Below are 20,363 nucleotides of genomic sequence, written 5' to 3'. Positions count from 1 at the left end.
AAGACGGCTGCGTAACGGTGGAGAGCGAGCCGCGCTCCGGTCGGCCTTCAACATGCCGAAATGACGAGATAATTTCCAAAGTGCATGCTGTGGTTATGCGGGACCGTCGTGTGACTGTCCGAGAAATGGCGGAAGAGGTGGACATTAGTAATTTTTCGGCACATTCCGTCATGACAGATGATTTGGGCATGAAACGAGTGGCGGCGAAATTTGTGCCAAAGTTGCTGATGCCAGAGCAAAAGCAACTTTGTGTTGAAGTCTCACAGGAAATGCTGGACTCCATACAAACTGATCCCAGCTTTATGGACACCATAATCACCGGTGATGAGTCCTGGGTGTACGGGTACGACCCGGAAACCAAATTCCAGTCGTCACAATGGAAGCATTCCACGTCGCCACGACTGAAGGTGACGCGCCAAGTGCGCAGCAACGTGAAGGTAATGCTGACTGTTTTTTTTTACTCCCATGGTGTGGTATACCACGAGTACGCACCACAGGGTCAAACAATAACAAAGGAGTATTACAGGGATGTCCTCCGTCGTCTACGTGATGGTGTGCGGGGCAAGAGACGGGAGTTGTGGGCCACAGGAAATTGGCGCATCCATCATGACAATGCTCCAGCTCATTCCTCTCACTTAATTCAGACTTATTTGCCGAAAAACCAGACTCCGGTGGTTCAACAGGCGCCTTACTCTCCTGATATGGCCACTTGCGACTTCTGGCTGTTCCCAAAACTTAAAAGACCATTGAAAGGAACGCGATTTGAGACAAGAGAGGACATTATGGCTGCAACGACAGCCGAGCTGCACTCCATTCCAAAAGAGGCTTTCTTGGAATGCTTCCAACAGTGGCGACACCGCTGGGAGAAGTGTGGGGAGTCCCAAGGAGACTACTTCGGGGGTGATTAGGTTTCCAACGCTCCAGGTAAGCCAGTTTTTTTTTTCCCAGCCAAAGGTCCGATACTTTTCTAACAGAACTCGTATAGTGGGGATTTTTTATTATGATTGATTAGTATTTTAGGGAGTTATTTTAGTGTTGTTAACATTGTTAATAATTGATTAGTTATTACTAAGACATCCAGTTATCACCTTACGTCACTGGTCAGCATCCAAATCTCACAACCATACAGCAAGACACATAGCACCAGGACCCTAAAGACTTGGACCTTTGTTCAACAGCAAAGATGTCGGCATCACTAAATACCTGTGTCCAGTGACCTTATAATTCCACAATCTCTTCCAGTGCATGATCCAGCACACAGGTCCCTGAGTGTTAAGGACCTCAGTAGCTGGAGAACACCAAAGGGACACCCACATTTCACCAAGCTGTGGCAGATAGATGGTTATTTTAGAGATGTGTGAATGGAGAGGTTGTCTGCCTGGATAGTTGCAACCTGGTCTCATGGCAAGTCGTGATCCAGCAGCATGAAATATACATTAATCTATTGGTTTGTGATATTGTGACGAAAAGCGCCTCATTTTCGTCATGGCAGCATGAATCTATTCTAATTCATTCCGTGATGGCTGCACGAAATTAAAAGTGAAGCAGGATGGTTGGGGGAGGTCATGGTTAGGGTGATAAGAATCATATTTTTCAGTTTTTCAACTGTGAACCAACTTGAGCATTCCCCAACTTCCCTGAACATCCCTCCCACTGATCTTGAGGACCTCATAAGTTTTTTATAACACACACACACACACACACACACACACACACACATACACACACACACACACACACACACACATATATATATATATATACATGGTGGATCCTAGATCTCATAAATAAATCTAAATAAACAAAATCTGTAGTTTCTGTCAAAAGCATTTCCTTTCAGATATTAATGACACAAATGTAACTCCATAGCCTCTGAGCTGAGCTCTTCAGCCGGCTGCAATGCACGCCATGTCATTCATAAAAAACTGAGGATGTCTCATTTTGGGGAAAAAAAAAAACAAAACAGTTTTGGTTGGATGTATTTCTGTTGTTTGTATTATAACATTTTGGAAGAGGTGTCATTTGATTTAAAATTTATTATTATTATTTGCAATACCTGATGGACAATTTCAGTGTATGCACTGGCTGGTGCTCACACTAGTGGGCTTGCCGCTTCTTGAAACCAGCGAAGCAGAGAACCAGCAGACAACGGGTCGAAGCGCTGCTTCGTTGCTTCAAGCAGACCTGCTACAGCCTGCAATCAATGTCGAGAAATATAATTTTCTCTATAAACACCCTCAAAAACATTGTTTGCTCCGGTGTCCCGAACCATCCATGGTGCATTCAATGCTCCTCGGAAAAAATTGATGCTAGCAGGCAGTGAGCGATGCAACATGATTCAACCCGTCAATTGAATCGATACACACTGAATGAATCGATGCACTCGCATCGCGCACATTACCATTTCATATCAATTAACCTCTACATGCCTAATACAAACACATTCACATATATACACATACATAGCTGCTGATGGCCACACCTGTATACACATGTACCTCCACAGATACCCTATCCAAGTATAGGGTACATCAACAAAGGGTCAGTACTAAGTGTTTTATGATTGACTTCCACTGGTTGTTTCCCACTTCTTAAAAGGTTCAGTGCTGATTGGATGTCAGCTTGACTAAAATTACATGTTAGCCTGAGGGAAGAGAAAATGTTATCAGTTGTGTAGCCAAGATTTAAAGGAGGGCGGCTGGGAGGATTTTCATGAGAACAATGTTCCTACACGCAATCAAGGATGCAAAAGGGTAATTCCACGGTGACTGATGTTACATTCAGATAGGAAGCAGGTCTTTTGAAGTGACCAGGAAACAGACAGACAGCCCTTAAAACAGACAGCCCTTGAGTGTTCCTATCTTGTGGAAGACATAATAGGGACAGGGTCTACTTGGTAGGGGAAGGAAACTTTGTTAGTGCATAGTACAAGTTGGTGATACTCAATATTATGGGCGTGACTGACGTTACAAAAAAAAAAAAACAGCCATTAAGAAAATCCATACATTTTATTGCAACTTTGTCTTTAAACTATACAGGGTTAACAACTCTTTTTATTCTAGGATATAAGGTTGCAAGAAAGTGTCATTTTGCTGCTCCTTGCCATGTTACACATCAAAGGCATAAACTGAATGATTGCATAATTATGTATGACTGACACTACATGACAGACATTACAGTATGTCACTCTATATTTAAAGTTATAAAAAACTAATTTCTGCTGATAAAACAATGTACTTGGACTTGCAATTGTCATATTCTATCATTTGACAGCTTAATAAAAAATAAACCTGCTTTGACGTGGTATAGCTAACCTTCACCACATCATTGTAACTAAAATGACTTTGTTTCTGCACAAGTGAATATTTGCTGTTACTATTTCAAATACTTTTCTCCCCAATTTCTGTGAGCTTCTACAACATGGAATTGCCTAAAAGCTCTGACTGTTCTGCATGGATGTAGTTACCAGTTCATCAGGAGACACACCAAAAACAGCTATCTGTGGAGAAGGACGAACAGATAAGTCTAGAATGTCAGAGATAGATGTAAAAAAAGATTGTCAGAAACTAGACAGTTTAGAACACGACCAGAACGTGTGCCAAGTTGCAGGGTGTCTGGGAGCATCTGTCACAAGTTTCAATAGTTCTGTCAGGGCAAAATTTGAAGAGTTTGTCCATGCTCCCAGACTTGACTTGACTATTACTAAGAAACATGTCTTAGTTGTTGTCTACAGTCAGGTCCATAAGTACTTGGACAGTGACCCACTTTTTGTAATTTTGCCTCTGTTTTCATTTCAACTCCATTGTGGTGGTGTACAGAGGAAGAATTACAAAATTGGGCCACTATGCAACCACTTATGGACCTGTCTGTACTTTATTGTTGTTTAGATTTTATGTATATACAGTTTTGGGCCTGTGCGACACTGGATACAGATGAATTTCATAGGGATGCACCAATACCACTTTTTTCCAGATTGAGTACAAGTACGAGGACATACATACTCGTCGATACTGAGTGCCGATACGAATAATTAATGATACCATTACAGTTTCATGATGACTGAAAATATGTTTTATTCATCAGTGGTTCCTTACATTTTGACTGTAACTGCTACCAATATCATTAGCTTTATTTTTATTTACAAACATTTCACTTAAATCATGTAACTTCACTTTTTGACTACAACATATTGTAATTTAACATTAACTGTGTTCCTTAACGAACATGACCAAGGGCATAGGTTTGGTCTCAGCTTTGGTAGGGACAATACCACCCCCCTGCCCACCACCACCACCACCCCCTAACCCACTCATACCATTAGACGCACAAGTACAGCATACTACATAACATATGACGACATAATGCTGAATAATTTAACACTTTATTTACATTATTAAGTGTGTAGGCAGACAAAGAAATAGCTTAAATAACAAACCCAAAATCACGAATCTATTCTATAGGCCTACACCTGAGAGAACAAGACAACAAAAAAAATACTTGTGGAGCTAACAAAAAAAAAAGTTTTTGCAACCAAGATGTATAATCTATTCTCTTCATCAATAATGCAGTTGTAGGTATCTGGCAACCTAATTTGCCAACAAAAAAGGGGCTTTCCAATGATATATGGTGTATTACGGTAAACGTAAGCCTGTGATGTCATAACGCAGAGGAAAAACACGGAAGTTTCACACTAGTGCGCCGCTGATTCTCATTACCGTAAGTTCTCATGTAAGCCCTCACGCTGAAAAATTTCAACACTGACAGCAAGCCAAGAACCCGTGGTTTCCAACAGTGTGCTATATGTTGCATATATTACGGTAAAGTGCGTTCGGTGACTTTTGAAACGAGGGAAAAGTATGAAAAAGAGCGCAAAAGTGACAGAAAAGTACATAGACAGACAGCAAACATAAATGTAGTAATTTTTGATGAAAAGGCAGGGTGTTAGTGTCATTTGTGAAGGTGTGTGTGCGTGTTTGTGTGGGTGTGCAGTTTATTTTAAGTGTGGCGCACAGCATTGTTCGCAAGCCCCGCCCTTCTTGTTTTTCTGCACCGGAGCAGTGTTGCCAGATATGAAATATGAAACTATCGTACCAAAACCTCAAAATTATTGTATTTTGGGAGAAATTATCGTACACAAACAAAACGCATACAAGGTAGCTATTTTAGCTTTTTTTTTTTTAATTTACAAAGAATTTTATGTCACATTTTTAAACAGTAATTATAGTAATGGGGAAACTATGGCACAACAAGAACGCAAATGCACAAGCAAATGCACTACCAGACTAGAAAGATTTTTTTTTTCTGTGAAGGGACACAAACGTGTTAATTACCAGACTAGAAAGAGTCGAATTCAACCTCGAGGTCGCTGTCGTCATCCGATGCCATGGACACTTGTGCAGATTTTGTTGAACACAGAAAAAAATGTGAACTTGAACTGTTTTTTTATTCTTCTTGTATATCTCTTTGCTCTTGTGTTTTGTTCGTTTGTTATTGCATTTGTTGAAATAAAGTTTCGAAAAAAAAAAAGATGTTGGTTGGGGAATCTTCCTGTCACGGCAGAGATTGGATGGGAACTCATTACTTTGTATGGAGAGGGGGCGGGCTTTCAAATGACTGTCCTGGTCGCCCAAAGCCAGCATTTGATGCCGCCTGAGTGCAACACCTGCAAAATGATTCTTGGGTGTCAGAGAGAGATGCGTGTTTGGGCAACCAACTGAAATTATCGTACATATTGGATTTTTTCCCATTATTGATCGTACATCGTACAGAGGGCAAAACTATCGTACAAATACGATAATTATCGTACATCTGGCAACACTGCACCGGAGCCACCCATCCTCTGCGCTCTGGGACCTCCCACTTTACAAATGAAGCACTGCCTGCCACGAGATGCGCTTTGTTTACGTCCATGTGAGAAGAACGTGAGCCAATAAAATTGCAACATGGGTAACCCTGTCACTCTGGCACGTCGAAAACACAAAACGTGACGACTAAAATTATAGTATCGAGTTCGCAAAAAAATAGTGAATGATTTTGTTATATAAAAAAAATTCTAAATATTGGTAGGGACTATTTTGCCATCCCAAAATATTGGTTGTGACTTGTCCCTATGGTCCATATGCAAACCTACGCCCCTGAACATGACACTGCCAGACATCTCACTGAAATGTAACCTGTGGACTTCAGCACTACAAAAAGTATACAACACCAATAACTGAACTGAAACTGTCCATCAATAAGTTTATTTATGTCTGTGAGGACTAAAAGCCTTTTTTGAAAATGTGAGGAGCAGATTCAGTTTGATGAAAAGCAGCTTCTCTGCTTAATGAGCTGTCAGCCTGTTTCTGTTTTTATCTACAACACTGAGCTAAACAGTTTTTCACTCTCCACACTATTTTTAACTTTTAATTAAATACATACCAGTAGGGGTGTAACGATACACAAAAATCACGGTTCGGTACGTACCTCGGTTCTGAGGTCACGATTCTGTTCCTTTTCGGTACAGTATGTGAACAAAACACAAAACCTAAATTTGCTTGTTCTTTAAACCAATAATTTATTGTAACATTATACAAACAGGAAAATAAAATAATTGCAAAGTGTTGCCTGGTAATAAGTTAAATAAAATGTTCTCAAATAAACAACAAATGTATGAAATATTACAAAAAATACATTCCCATTAAACAGCTTATAAGAAAACCTTTTCACAAGTAAAGAGCAGCACAACAGCTCCAGCATGAAGCCCTGTTCAATTTTATTCAGCCTTCATATTTTTTTTCCAGAAAAATGAACTTGTCCAAAACTGTATAATGTATAAGGGATTTTTAAAAGAGAATTAATGTTAAAGAATCCCTTTACGTTTGTACAATTTATTTTATTTTCTATCTCTTTCTATTAACTGTTTGTTTAATGTTTGTTAATATATCTTTTTAAATAAAGTTTTGAAAACAAAAACATTGTGGGAGAGGCAAACAAATGAGTAAAATCACCTTAAAAATATGTAGAACCACAAATAAACTTGATTCTTGGTTTGTTTATTTATTATGCCATTAAAATTGGCCATCACTTATTAAAATAAAATAACTTCTCAAGGCCAGGGCTTCTCAAAGTCTGGGGACTATTTAATCACAGCGCAGCAAATGAGGTCAGTAGGCTGAGCGAGTCCGCGTGATGAGGATTGTAGATATCCCTCCGCTCAGTGCTTTACAGGCTGCTACAGGCTGCAGCGGAGGAGGAGACTTGCTGCCGCTACGTGACAACAGAGACTTTCACTTTCAATCACCAAACATCAGAAAAGTCTCCTGTAACGCCAGCTAGATTTGTCGCTAGTCGATTTTGAGAAAATAAGTCGTCAAGAGGGTTTGGAAAGTCACCAGATTTAGCGAGAAAGTTGCTAATGCCTGGTTCACACCACAGGATTTAAAATTATCTGTGGATTTCCAAACCTGAGAGACCACACACGTGGAGATACAAAAATCATAGATCAAACAGGTTTGGTCATACAGTGCGTGGTGTTCAGCCACATGGTGAAGTCAACACACCACACACAAACAGATTTCACACACGAACATTCCCAGGTCTGAGAGGAAATCCTGCAAAATCTCTTGAGATTAAACATGTCTTCAGAGCAAACAGACGGAAATAGTTTGTGGACTATTTACAACAGAGGGGGGAAAAAGATACAGCCATTTTATTTTCCGCTCCGTACGTCCGTCACCTCGCTTTCTGATTGGTTGCACGTCACATTCAGCAGGCTGCATGCTCATTTGTGGTCAGGGGACACCACACACTGAGATATCGGGCCAATACAATCCAACATGTTGAATATTCCCAATTTTCGATCGGAGTGCCCCAGACGCCCTTCCGAGCAGATCAGAGCGCTCTTAACACACCACACATGGCAGGAATATCTGATAAGATTATCTTTAGCATCATCACGATTGTCGGTGCGTCCTTAAGATTGTTGGAAGGGGAAGATCGGATCCGATATCGGCCGTATGAACCAGGGTTAAGCTGGCAACACTGAATGTAAACACATGCAATGCGAACTCACCCGTGCACAGCCCTGTACCAAACCGAACGTCCTGCACCGAACGGTTCCATACAAATACATGTATAGTTACACCCTTAAGTAACATACACAAATACAAACCGTAAATGGTTTTTCCCCAAAGGTGTAACATGTAAATTTTGCACACACACACACACACACACACACACACACACACACACACACACACACACACACACACACACACACACACACACACACACACACACACACACAGTGTTGCAACACAAGGCAAACCATAGTGATTTTAACATTATTTTTTTTTTTTTTGTGATTCATGGGATAATTTCCTCAGATTCAGACAGGTTGCCCGTTTCTTGTGGTAACTGAGCTGTTTAATTAATTAGGTGCAGTGAACCAGCTTCTTGTCTTCTGAACAGATACAGAGCAATAAACAAAATAAATAAATAAAAACAACAGCAACAAGTGGACACATTTTTTTCAGTCCAGACTCTCGAGGTTACTCTGCAAGCGAAATATCTCTGTAATGGTAAGAAACCTTTTTGAAAGGGTTTTTTTTCTGTCAGGTATCCAGCTGGTTGGATTGTGTTTGTTACAAATAGAAAATGAAGTGCAAGTGAAAAGTTTTAAGTGTCGACTGCAAAATGCAGTGAGACAAAACATATTTCTTTCAAAAAAGACCAAGAAAATTAATACACTGCTGTATTTTTCTGAAAATAAAAACCTACAGTCTCACAGATGAACTCTCATCTTTACTCCTACAGGTATTTTCACATGGTCATAGATCACACAGATACTCATCACCACGTCCCTTTAAAATGCTTTGAGTGTCAGATGCAGATGGAAAAGCGCTATATAAATGCAGCCCATTTATTTATTACAGCATTAGCTTGACGACATTATCTGAAATTTAACCTATTTTTTAACAAACCGGACAGCTGCATTTATAAAGACAGTCTGTTAATGCATTCATTCATTTAATTTTCTGTCTCTTATCCAGGTCCTAGTTGAGGTGGCAGCAGATTAAGCAGCTCTTCCCACACTTCCTTATCCGCAAGTCCCCTAACACTTCCTGGGTGTTCCTGAGATGCTCCCATGCCAACTGGGAAATATAATCCCTCCAGCATGTCCTGGGTCTTCTCTGGGATCTCCTCCCAGTTGGACATGCCTGGAACACCTCTCTAGGGAGACGACCGGGGGACATCCTCACCCGTTGACCAAACCACTTCAGCTGGCTCCTCTAAATGCAAAGAAGCACCATCTCTACTCTGAGTCCCTCCAGGACATTCAAGCTTCTCACCCATTTCCAGAGTGTAAGCCTCAATACACCATGGAGGAAACTCATTTCTGCTGTTTATATCTGCGATCTTGTTATTTCGGTCATTTCCCAAAGTTCATGACCATAGGTGACCATATTTATGAAAATCGAGTAGTACACCAAGAGCCTCGCCTGCTGACTCAGCTCTTTCTTCACCATGACAGGCTGAAACAATGTCTACAGGACATCAGACACAGCCCCAAGCCACCTCTCAATCTAACCCTCCATCTTACCCCGACTGGAGAACAAGATCCTGAGATATTGAACTCCGTTACTTGGGCAATAATTCTGTCCTGACCCAGAGGGGACAATCCACTCTTTTCGCACACAGGACTATGGTTTTTTTAAACCCCCCCCATCAGCTGATCACAATGGCAGATATAGAAATGAGATGATGAGATGAGATATACTTTATTGATCTCACAGTGGAGAAATTATGTTTACACTCCAGTTACCTCAGACAGCAATTAATCCACAGTTATTACTTGTTTACCGTAATAATGGCACACATCAGAATTAAAGACAGCACATACACATTTGACATTGTTTATGTGCACTAAGTTTGAACAAGTCTGTTATCCGAATTGAGGCAAGTGGGTGAAGGTCACGCAGCAACCGTTAGCTTGGGGCGGGGGACCAGCTACAGCTAAAACCGCGCCACCCCCGCAGAAGGGAAGGGATGACGTGAGCAGAAGCTGGAGTTGGGGGTGTGTGATGGGGGGGGGGTAGGAAGGGGTGGGGAGAGGGAGTGGTGCATGCTTCAGTCCTGTGAAACAGTTTATTGTCTTTGTGAGTTGCGATAAGAAAACAGCCAAATGTTCACCAAGGCTGAAGACATTCCTCTGGAGGAAAACAGTAGGGCAATTTGTCCTTCAGGCTGATAAGCCTGCCGTGTTGTGGTTTGAGCAGTGAAAAACACTTTTTACAACTTCACTTGAACAACCAAATCCCAATTATGAATTAAGAATACTCCCAATTATAAATTAAGAATATTCCCCGGCCTCCGAAATCTTCATTTTCATCTGCAAGGCACGTATCTGCTCCGAGATATCATCTAATTTGCGTCTGAGTTCAAGAGTCATTGCAGTCTGAGAATGCATTGCCTTGCCCAGCTCATTAATCATGATGGACAAGCGAGGGGCCGTGGTTCTTGATGCTGCCGTCTTGCCAATTTTCCGGTAGATCAGGGCAGCACATAAGCCAGAAAGTACCAACCCTGCTCCATAATTCCAAATATCAATAAATCCTTGACGTCCTCCACAGAGAATGGTGTCAAGCATGCCACATGCCACGACTCCCAGGAGTCAAGAACATAGCCCGCATGATACAGTCCATCTGGGCAGGTAGGATCCCCCAGTCCTGACCTTCCTTTAGAAAAGATGGCGTCAATAGCGTTCAGAAACCAGCTGATCAATTCCATGGTTAACCCAATAGTAGTCCAATAGATCCAGTATCCAATATAATTTGAGGAATTCCCAGTCGGGACTTGAAGGTTAAAGCAGAGAGCAGAGATAAGGGAGAGTGGAGGAGATGCGACCGCCCTCGTCGGAGTCCCAAGCTGCACATGCAGTGTGTCCATGAGTTTGCACAACTATCCGTCAAGTTTCACATAAACACCATAACCTTATGGTATAAAGCAATTAAATTTTGCACAGGGGAAAGTCTTGTCATTGGTTTCACCAGCTTTCATTTCTGTTTCTCCAGGGCTGTATCGCCACCAATGGGTATCGCCACCATATTTGAAAATATGTTTATGCAATGACCTTTTCAACTATTTGCCCAATTTTCAAAAATCAGAGACCATATTTTTGCTTGGATCAAGCCAAACACCCTCATTTTATTCACAGGAATTTCTCACAAATTTTTCCCAGTCTTCAAAAAAGTAACACTCAATTCAGTCAATATGGCTGTTAGATTTTTCATAGCGCACATTCCATCACAACCAACTTAAACTGGTGACAAAGCTGCCAAACAGGAAGTGAGGTCAAATCTCAGCAATGCATTGATGGATCAAAACCAAACATGAGATGTTGCCTCAGGACCTCAATGTGACTGAAGTAAATTTGTGTCATTTAACCTTTAGGGGGCACTGCTTCTGGTGGGAGATGCTCAGTCATAAGTTACCTTCTTTTACTTTGGTCTTTCCAGGAAATTGTTTTCCTGATGCACAATTCTAAATAACAATTTAAAAAAATACATCATTTTCATTAGTTTTTGAGAAATTGTGGACACAGTCACAATTGTGCAGTGTGCAGCCCTGTTCGACACTCACGGGCTGCACACAAAGTTGAGCATGGTGCACGGCCACAACAAATAAATGTGAACTATTCATGAAACACATTCTTACGAAGAGGCTCGTATGCTATCTTACAAAAAGTTATGCACAGCTGTGGAGTAATTCTGCAATAACTGGATCATCAGTGCTAGACACAAAAAGATCCATGGTTTGATTCCTCATCAGACCCCAAAGTCACACAACTCCTTTGGGCAAGCTCTTTAATCCCCACATTGCTCCCGGTGTGTAGCCGAGTGCCTTGAATGGCAGCACAATGATATATGTGTGTGTGTGTGTGTGTGTGTGTGTGTGTGTGTGTGTGTGTGTGTGTGTGTGTGTGTGTGTGTGTGTGTGTGTGTGTGAGAGAGAGAGAGAGAGAGAGAGAGAAAGGGTGAATGTGAGATATCACAGTACAGCACAGCACTTTGGAAAAAAAGCAGAATACAAATACAATTTACTGTTAGTGCTGTTTGCAAATGACTGAATGATGACCATTAGGAAATTGATTCTTCTTTTCCTCATCTTACTGATGCGATAATAAAACGAATGAATTGCAGTTATATTATGAAAGTCTTTGACTAATCGCTGATGATGTCATTATTAAAACCATGGGGTGGGGGGGTGGGGGATGAATCACAGCATGCTCTGATCTGTATTTGAAAAATTAATACATGTGCTGACCACTTGCAGCTCACACATTAACAGGAACTAGAACAGTGATAATGACATAATATGCAACAATAACTTAACAACTTGTATTTCAGTATTAAACAGGAAAGGCTGAAAGGTCAAGTTGTTTGACTTGCTGTCACAGTAAGCTTTTGCTTTTTGATACTGGGTTGCATACATGTTGGTGGGAACCATCTGCCACCCTGAGCACCACTGAGTACAGAACACATACACAGAAACAAGGAGGGGAAGCCTATGGTGCCTGTGGTCAGTCCAAACACGAGTCTCGATCATCCAGATCTGAGCCCGGGTCATGTCAGTGGCCACCGCAGTGGCTGTGCATCCGTGTCCTGATTTTGACAGAAGAAGCAGTAATTTTTGTTGGGATTTTGTGGGTTTGTGAAAAATGGATAAAGGGGTATTTATCAAGAACCTCTGCAAAATAATGAAAAAAAAAAAGCATTTCATTTAGACCCAGTGTTCCAGGACAGCTTCCTAGTGCACGGTCTGGGTTCTGTGCTGTCGGTTTCTTATGCCGCGTTCACACCAGGCACGATCAGACACTACAAATTTGCAGGAGTCGCGTGGCGACGGACGCGCCTCCTTCGCCTGGTGTGTTGCTCTGCTTTTGCTGCGAAAATTCGCCCCGGTGTGTCATCAAATAGGAGGAGCTTCCATTCCGCTCACCGGCTCCAGTTGTCAGTCAAGTTAACATGACGGACCTTGATCACACAGAGCGAGTTGTTGTGGAAAGCTCCCAATACAGGGAGTATCATTATTTGCTGCAGGAGCTGTGTCTGGATGACGGCCGCTTTCAGCGGTCCTTCCACCTCTGCGGGACCTCTGTTTTTGCTCTGTTTTATTATACATCTGTGTAGTTAATTAACAAAATATTCTCCACAGACGATTCGCGCACCATAAATGCGCCAATCGCTCAAAATCGCTTCACTCGCATCGCTTCATTCGCGTCCATCGTGTCGCGCTGCGTGACTTTCTGCCAAAATGCATTCCTTAGGTATTACATGGTAACCTGTCGCTGCTGTCGCTGCTGTCGTTGCTGTCGCTGCTGTCGCTCACGTCGCACCCGGTGTGAACGCGGCATAAGTCCTAAAGATGTTATTTTTGTGAAATTAAAATTAAAAGTACACAAATAAATAATACTTTTTAAAGCAACATGTGGACTCTTGTTTGTCATTTAAAAGTATTTTAGCCTTCTCATTTTGCAAAAAAAAAAGGGGGGGTGGCTGTTTTCAGGCCTCAAAATTTCCTTGATTTGGTGAAAAAAAGGGGCATATTTCATGAAAATCTCCTTGAAAACAACATGATTCTTGTTTTTCCAGAACAAGCATGTCCTGCCACTGACAGGACCAGGCCCTAAGCTTCTTCTTACACTAAGTTACCTCCAACTCCTGTGTTGGAAGAGGTCTCACATGCTCAGAGACAGTCTACCCCAGCAGTACTACCTGCTACTGACTCAGTACAGCAGACAGAAAGTGTTATAATCAGTTAACCGACGACTAGCCAACTGTGTGGTCACAGAGGAGTGAAGTCAGCTTCTCAAATGATAGACTGGTTGAGTGCTTAAAGAAATCCTTCTTTTAAGTAGAAGGACTCAGGTTCAGACTGCTGGTTAAGCATTAGCCAACTGTCCTACTGAGGTATCTCTGAGCAATTCATTAATCTGGAAAAACAGGTCCATGTTAAAATGTAAATGCCAGTTAGTGATCCTGTTGGAGGGACGACTGATACCTCACCTGAAACAAGTGCTGTTCTTCCCTCCAGCTCTGGCGCAAGGGTACTCCACTGTCAAGATTTTATTTTCTGGACATTCAGTCCTGAGAAAAGAAAGACAAAATATAACTGACTGATTGGTTGTCTGATTGATGACTTAACATGCACACATTTTTTTTCCAACAAAGCTTTGCTGCATTGTTACATATGTCTCTCATGGGCAAATCAGAATTATCTGTCTGTAGATAGCTTCTCCGGGAACCATCACCTTATCGTGGTGGAGAGGTTTGTGTGCCCTTATGAACCTGAGAGCTGTGTTGTCTGGAGCCTTCGTGCTCCTGGTATGGTCTCCCAAGGCAAACCGGTCTCAGGCAAGGGGCCAGAATAAGAATGGTTTAAAATGACCCCATGAAACAAGCGCTTGCCACATAACCCAAGCAGGCATAGCCCGAAAAGGCAAAGTGGACTTTCCATCTCCACCCTGTGGGCTCACCACCCGCAGGAGGAACCACTGGGGTCAGGTGTGCTGCCCCAAAAAAGCCAAAAGGTGAAGCTCTCGATCTACTGGTCAATCTTCATTCCTACTCTCACCTATGGTCATGAGGGTTGGGTCAAGACCGAAAAAAACTAAATTGTGGGTACAAGCGGCTGAAATGGGCTTCCTCAGGAGGGTGGCTGATATCTCCCTTAGAGATAAGGTGAGAAGCTCGGTCATTCGTGAGGAGCTTGGAGTAGAGCTGCTTGTCCTTCACATTGAAAGGAGCCAGGCACATCCAGCTGGGAGGAGACTCTGGGGAAGACCGAGGACTAGGTGGAGAGATTATATCTCCACTCTGGCCTGGAACACATCTGTATAGAGGTGGTTAATGTCCAGGAAAGGGAAGCTTGGGGTCCCGTGCTGGAGCTGTTGCCCCCGTGACCCAGTCCCGAATAAGTGGTGAAAGATGAGTGAGTGAGAGTGTCTGTAGACAGGATTAACTGTTGTGTCCGCTTCCCCCTTAAAATGAAAATGAAGTTTTTTAGCAGCAAGTCTCCTTTTTACCCAGTCATGAGCATTGACGAGGTCCCTGAGCTCACTTCTTAATATGCACTGGATAGGATTTATTTATTTATTTTAATTACATTTCTTGTCCTGATAGGTTTGAAACTCAGCCACATGGGGTGTGCAGCCAGTACATTCTGAGTGCCGGTCCCAAGCCCGGATAAATGAGGAGGGTTGCATCAGGAAGGGCATCCGGCATAAAACAAGCCAACCCAACTATGCAGACTCAGAATCGAATTCCCATACCGGATCGGTCGCGGCCCGGGTTAACAACGTCCGCCACCGTGCTATTGCCAACAGGGTGCCGGTGGAAATTGGGCTACTGCTGGGCGAAGACGACAAAGAAGAGGAGGAAAACGTTGCAATGAACAGCGGGAGAAGAAGAAAACTAGAAGGGTGGAAATGAGAGTGGGGACTTTGAATGTTGGTAGTATGACTGGTAAAGGGAGAGAGCTGGCTGATATGATGGAGAGGAGAAAGGTAGACATATTGTGTGTGCAAGAGACCAAGTGGAAGGGAAGTAAGAGCAGGACCATCGGCGGTGGGTACAAGTTGTTGTACCATGGTGAGGACAGGAAGAGAAATGGTGTTGGGGTCATTTTAAAGGAAGAGTATGTTAAAAGTGTGTTGGAGGTTAAGCAAGTGTCTGACAAGGTGATGAGTGTGAAGTTGGAAATTGAAGGGGTGATGATGAATATCATCAGTGCATATGCCCCACAGGTAGGTTGTGAGATGAAGGAGAAAGAAGATTTCTGGAGTGTATTAGATGAGGTGGTGGAGAGTGTGCCCAAGCATGAAAGAGTGGTGATAGGAGCAGACTTCAGTGGGCATGTTGGTGAAGGGAACAGAGGTGATGAGGAAGTAATGGGTAGATATGGTATCAAGGATAGGAATGGGGAAGGACAGATGGTAGTTGATTTTGCAAAAAGGATGGAAATGGCTGTGGTGAATACCTACTTTAAGAAAAGGGAGGAGCACAGGGTAACATATAAGAGTGGAGGAAGGTGCACACAGGTGGACTACATTCTTTATAGGAGATGCAAGCTAAAAGAAATCACAGACTGTAAGGTGGTAGCAGGAGAGAGTGTCACTAGACAGCATAGGATGGTTGTTTGTAGGATGACTTTAGAGGTAAAGAAGAAGAAGAGAGTGAGAGCTCAACAAAGGATCAGATGGTGAAGCTGAAGGAGGAAGACTGTTGTGTGAAATTTAGTGAGCAGGTGAGAGAAGCACTAGTTGGAGGGGAAGCAATTTTGGACAACTGGAAAAGTACTGCAGATGTGGTGAAGGAGACAGCTAGGGCAGTACTGGGTATGACATCTGGACAGTGGAAGGAAGACAAGGAGACTTGGTGGTGGAATGAAGAGGTCCAGGAAAGCATAAGGAGAAAGAGGTTGGCGAAAAAGTTTTGGGATAGTCGGAGAGATGAAGAAAGTAGACAGGAGTACAAGGAGATGCGGCGTAAGGCGAGAAGAGAAGTGGCAAAAGCAAAGGAAAAGGCATATTGCGAGCTGTACAAGAAGTTGAATAGTAAGGAAGGAGAAAAAGGACTTGTACCGATGGCCAGACAAAGGGACAGAGCTGGAAAGGATGTGCAGCAGGTTAGGGTGGTAAAAGATGCACATGGTAATGTGCTGACAAGTGAGGACTGTGTGCTGAGAAGGTGGAGGGAATATTTTGAAGAGTTGATGAATAAAGAAAATGAGCGAGAGAAAAGGCTGGATGATGTGGCAAGAGTAAATCAGGAAGTAAAAGAGATTAGCAAGGAAGACGTGAGGGCTGCTATGAAGAGGATGAAGAGTGGAAAGGCAGTTGGTCCAGATGACATTCCAATGGAGGCATGGGAATGTCTAGGAGAGATGGCAGTAGAGTTCTAACCAGATTGTTAATAAAATCTTGGAAAGTGAGAGGATGCCTGAGGAGTGGAGACGGAGTGTGCTGGTTCCTATTTTCAAGACAAGGGTGATGTGCAGAGCTGCAATACTACAGAGGCATAAGCTGATCAGCCACAGCATGAAGTTATGGGAAAGAGTAGTAGAAGCTAGGCTTAGAAAACAGGTGAAGATCGGTGAGCAGCAATATGGTTTCATGCCGAAGAAAGAGCACTACAGATGCAATGTTTGCTCTGAGAATACTGTGGGAAAAGTACAGAGAAGGACAGAAAGAGTTGCGTTGTGTGTTTGTGGACTTAGAAAAAGCTTATGATAGGGTGCCAAGAGAAGAGTTGTGGCATTGTATGAGGAAGTCTGGAGTGGCAAAGAAGTATGTTAGTGTAGCGCAGGACATGTACAAGAATAGTGTGACAGCGGTGAGATGCGCAGATCGGAATGACAGACTCATTCAAGGTGGAGGTGGGATTACACCAAGGCATCCATCTCTTAGTCCTTTCTTGTTTGCAGTGGTGATGGACAGGTTGACAGATGAGATCAGACAGGAGTCCCATGGACTATGATGTTTGCAGATGACATTGTGATCTGTAGTGAGAGTAGAAAGCAAGTTGAGTCTAGTCTGGAGAAGTGGAGATATGCTCTTGGAGAGAAGGGGCATGAAAGTCAGTAGAAGCCAAGACTGAGTACATGTGTGTGAACGATCATCGCAGCGCAACAAGACGAAAAAGTTCCGATTTTTCAACTTGAGGAAGAGGGCGCTGTGACGTGATGCAATGCCATATTGCTCCACAAATGCGGCAATCGCTCAAAATCGCTTATTCACGTCCATCGCGTCGCATTGCGTGGCTTGGACTTTTGTGGCGCCACAACGCCATTACATACATGGCAACCTCTCACCGCCGTCGCTCGGTGAGAGGTTGCCATGTAATCCCTATGGAAGGGTGCGTTGTGGCGCCACAAAAGTCCAAGCCACACAATGCAACACGATGGATGTGAATAAAGCGATTTTGAGCGATTGCCGTGTTTGTGGAGCAATATGGCATTGCATCGCGTCACAGCGCCCTCTTCCTCAAGTTGAAAAATCCGAACTTTTTGGTCTTGTTGCGCTGCAATGACCAATCAGGGACTGGATATGTAGTGATGTGGAGATGTCTGGAGTTTATACTTGATGTGCACATGTCCTGTCTCTGGCAATCAGCCTGTGAGCAGGACTTATGTCCCTTTTGTCCTTTATTTATTTAACACAATTATGACAGAGTTGGATAGGAGAGCGATGAACTGCAGCAGCAGCAGCCAGTTTTTTTTTTTTTTTCACATCTGCGTGCGCGAACGAACTGTCCGTGAAGATAATTTTATTAACTACACAGATGTATAATAAAACAAATGGTGACTGGTTTATAACACAATTATGACAGAGTTGGAGAGGAGCGAGAGCGAGGAACCGCAGCGGCAGCCAGTTTTGTGTCCGAGGCAGAAGTACCGCTGAAAGCGGCCATCATCCAGACACAGCTTCTGTAGCAAATGATGAATTTGTGGCATTGCGTGGCATCCAGTGTGAACACGACTCAAGCAGAGCGACACACCGGGCAATGGTGGCGCGTCCAACGCCAGGTGAGGGATGTGAATTTGTGGCATCGGGTGGCATCCGGTGTGAACACAACATTAGAACGCAGGAAAATTGGCTGGAGACATGCCCCCAAACCCCTCCTATTAGAGACGTGCCTTCACTGTAAAAAGTAATTCAGTGGCTTTGTATATATCACAGTAAGAAACAGCTATACTGACTTAATAAAATCTCTGAAACACATTCAGTTGATTGTTTGAGTTGTATATACAAAATGAAATGCATAAAAATTTAACAGTTCATTTTATCTTAACTTTACATTTATTATTTGAATTTATTTAATTTAAATAAATTAGCATTTGCTTAACAAATTATATTATTTGAAATATACTTAATTTGTTTGGTAAATTTCATTAGAATATTTGGAAAGGACTAATATACTGAATATTTTCACTTAGAGTACCAAGATCATCAAGTATTTTGAGTAAACACAGTAAAAAATTTACAGTGTTCAACACCTTCAACTAAGTCACCCTCCCACCTTCACCTGAAGCTAGATACGCCCCTGAAAAGTATAACCTGTTCAGAGCATGACCTGAAAAAGTTAATGATACGAGGAGGGAAACCATACTACAAAAAAAAAAAAAAATTGAAAAAATGAGTTTGAATTTTTTGTCTAAAGTATACATAAACTATAGAAAGAGAGCAAGTGACAGAAGAAGTAGTACAAATACAAACGTGTATTTTCACTATATTTAAAGACATTTTCCAGGCTAAAGAATGAACTGATAAAATAATAAAGAGCTTAATTAATAATGAAATGAAAGCGTAATTTCGTTGTTGTTGCACTCGTGACAATAAATCTCATCTTCATATAAACGACGACACTGACAGCAGTATCTCCAAACGGTTCGTCCAAACTGATTTTGTAGGATCCACTCACCTGGAGGTGTCCACTACGAACGGGTTCTGACAGAGCTGGCTCCAGACAAACACAGAAAAAACCACACAGAAAGCGCCAAATGGTAAAAAGCCGCATAATAGAGTTGACCCATGTCCCCCTCTGCGCTGCGGGACAGATGATGTGTTCAAGTAAAACGCCGGAACATCAGCGATGTTTTCATCTGTCAGTCAGCCTGCGCGCCTTCAGGTGCCACAGGACCACAAATCCGAGCGGGGAATCCCGCGGAGGTGACGCACATGGAGCCGCTGCTGTGCGCCGTGCGCCGCGGACGCGCCGTTCCAACTTTTGCGCGCTGAAGTCAGAGTCCGTGGAGAGCAGTGAAGGTTTTACAGCCCACTGTGTTCTCACTAATCCCCGTGGATTTACATTCCTGCCTTTAAAGAAGAGCAGCAAAAACAGGCACTGCGCAATCCTGCTGGTGACGCATAACAAATACTCAGAAATTGTCAAGCATACTACCCCCCCCCCCCCCCCCCCCCACACACACACACACACATACTAAAAAAAGAGAAAATCATTACTATTAAATTTACTCAAATCCGCCAGAAATCACTCATTTTGAGTGCAAAGCATTAAAAGCCTAAATTTCAGCCTTGCTTTGGTTGCAGCCCAGTCTCACGCTTTTTTCGTGCTACCGTCACGAAATGCGTGACATTTTCGTGACATGGTTTCTCACTCACTCACTCACTTAACTTCAGCTGCTTACTAGAGGTGGGCGGATCAATCCTAATATTGATAATATCGATACCAATGTTGGTATTGATATTGAACGATCCTCGTGTAAAAAGATCGATACTCAAGCTTTTTTCTCTCCCACACGCACTGACTGCTGCGCACGCAGATTCAACAAAGTCTACTCTCTGTAAGAGCAGCGCTGTG

General features: G+C 42.7%; 1 pseudogene; it reads right to left on the bottom strand.

Moving 5' to 3' along the window:
* The window catches only part of LOC117523949, a 133,249-nt pseudogene extending 113,375 nt beyond the window's left edge, over positions 1-19,874 (bottom strand).
* Between the last annotated feature and the right edge of the window lie 489 nt (positions 19,875-20,363).

Source organism: Thalassophryne amazonica, chromosome 2 (genome assembly GCF_902500255.1).
Source record: "Thalassophryne amazonica chromosome 2, fThaAma1.1, whole genome shotgun sequence".
NCBI lineage: Eukaryota > Metazoa > Chordata > Actinopteri > Batrachoidiformes > Batrachoididae > Thalassophryne > Thalassophryne amazonica.
Note: the sequence above shows the minus strand (reverse complement) of the source record. Positions and strands in the feature narration are given on the sequence as shown.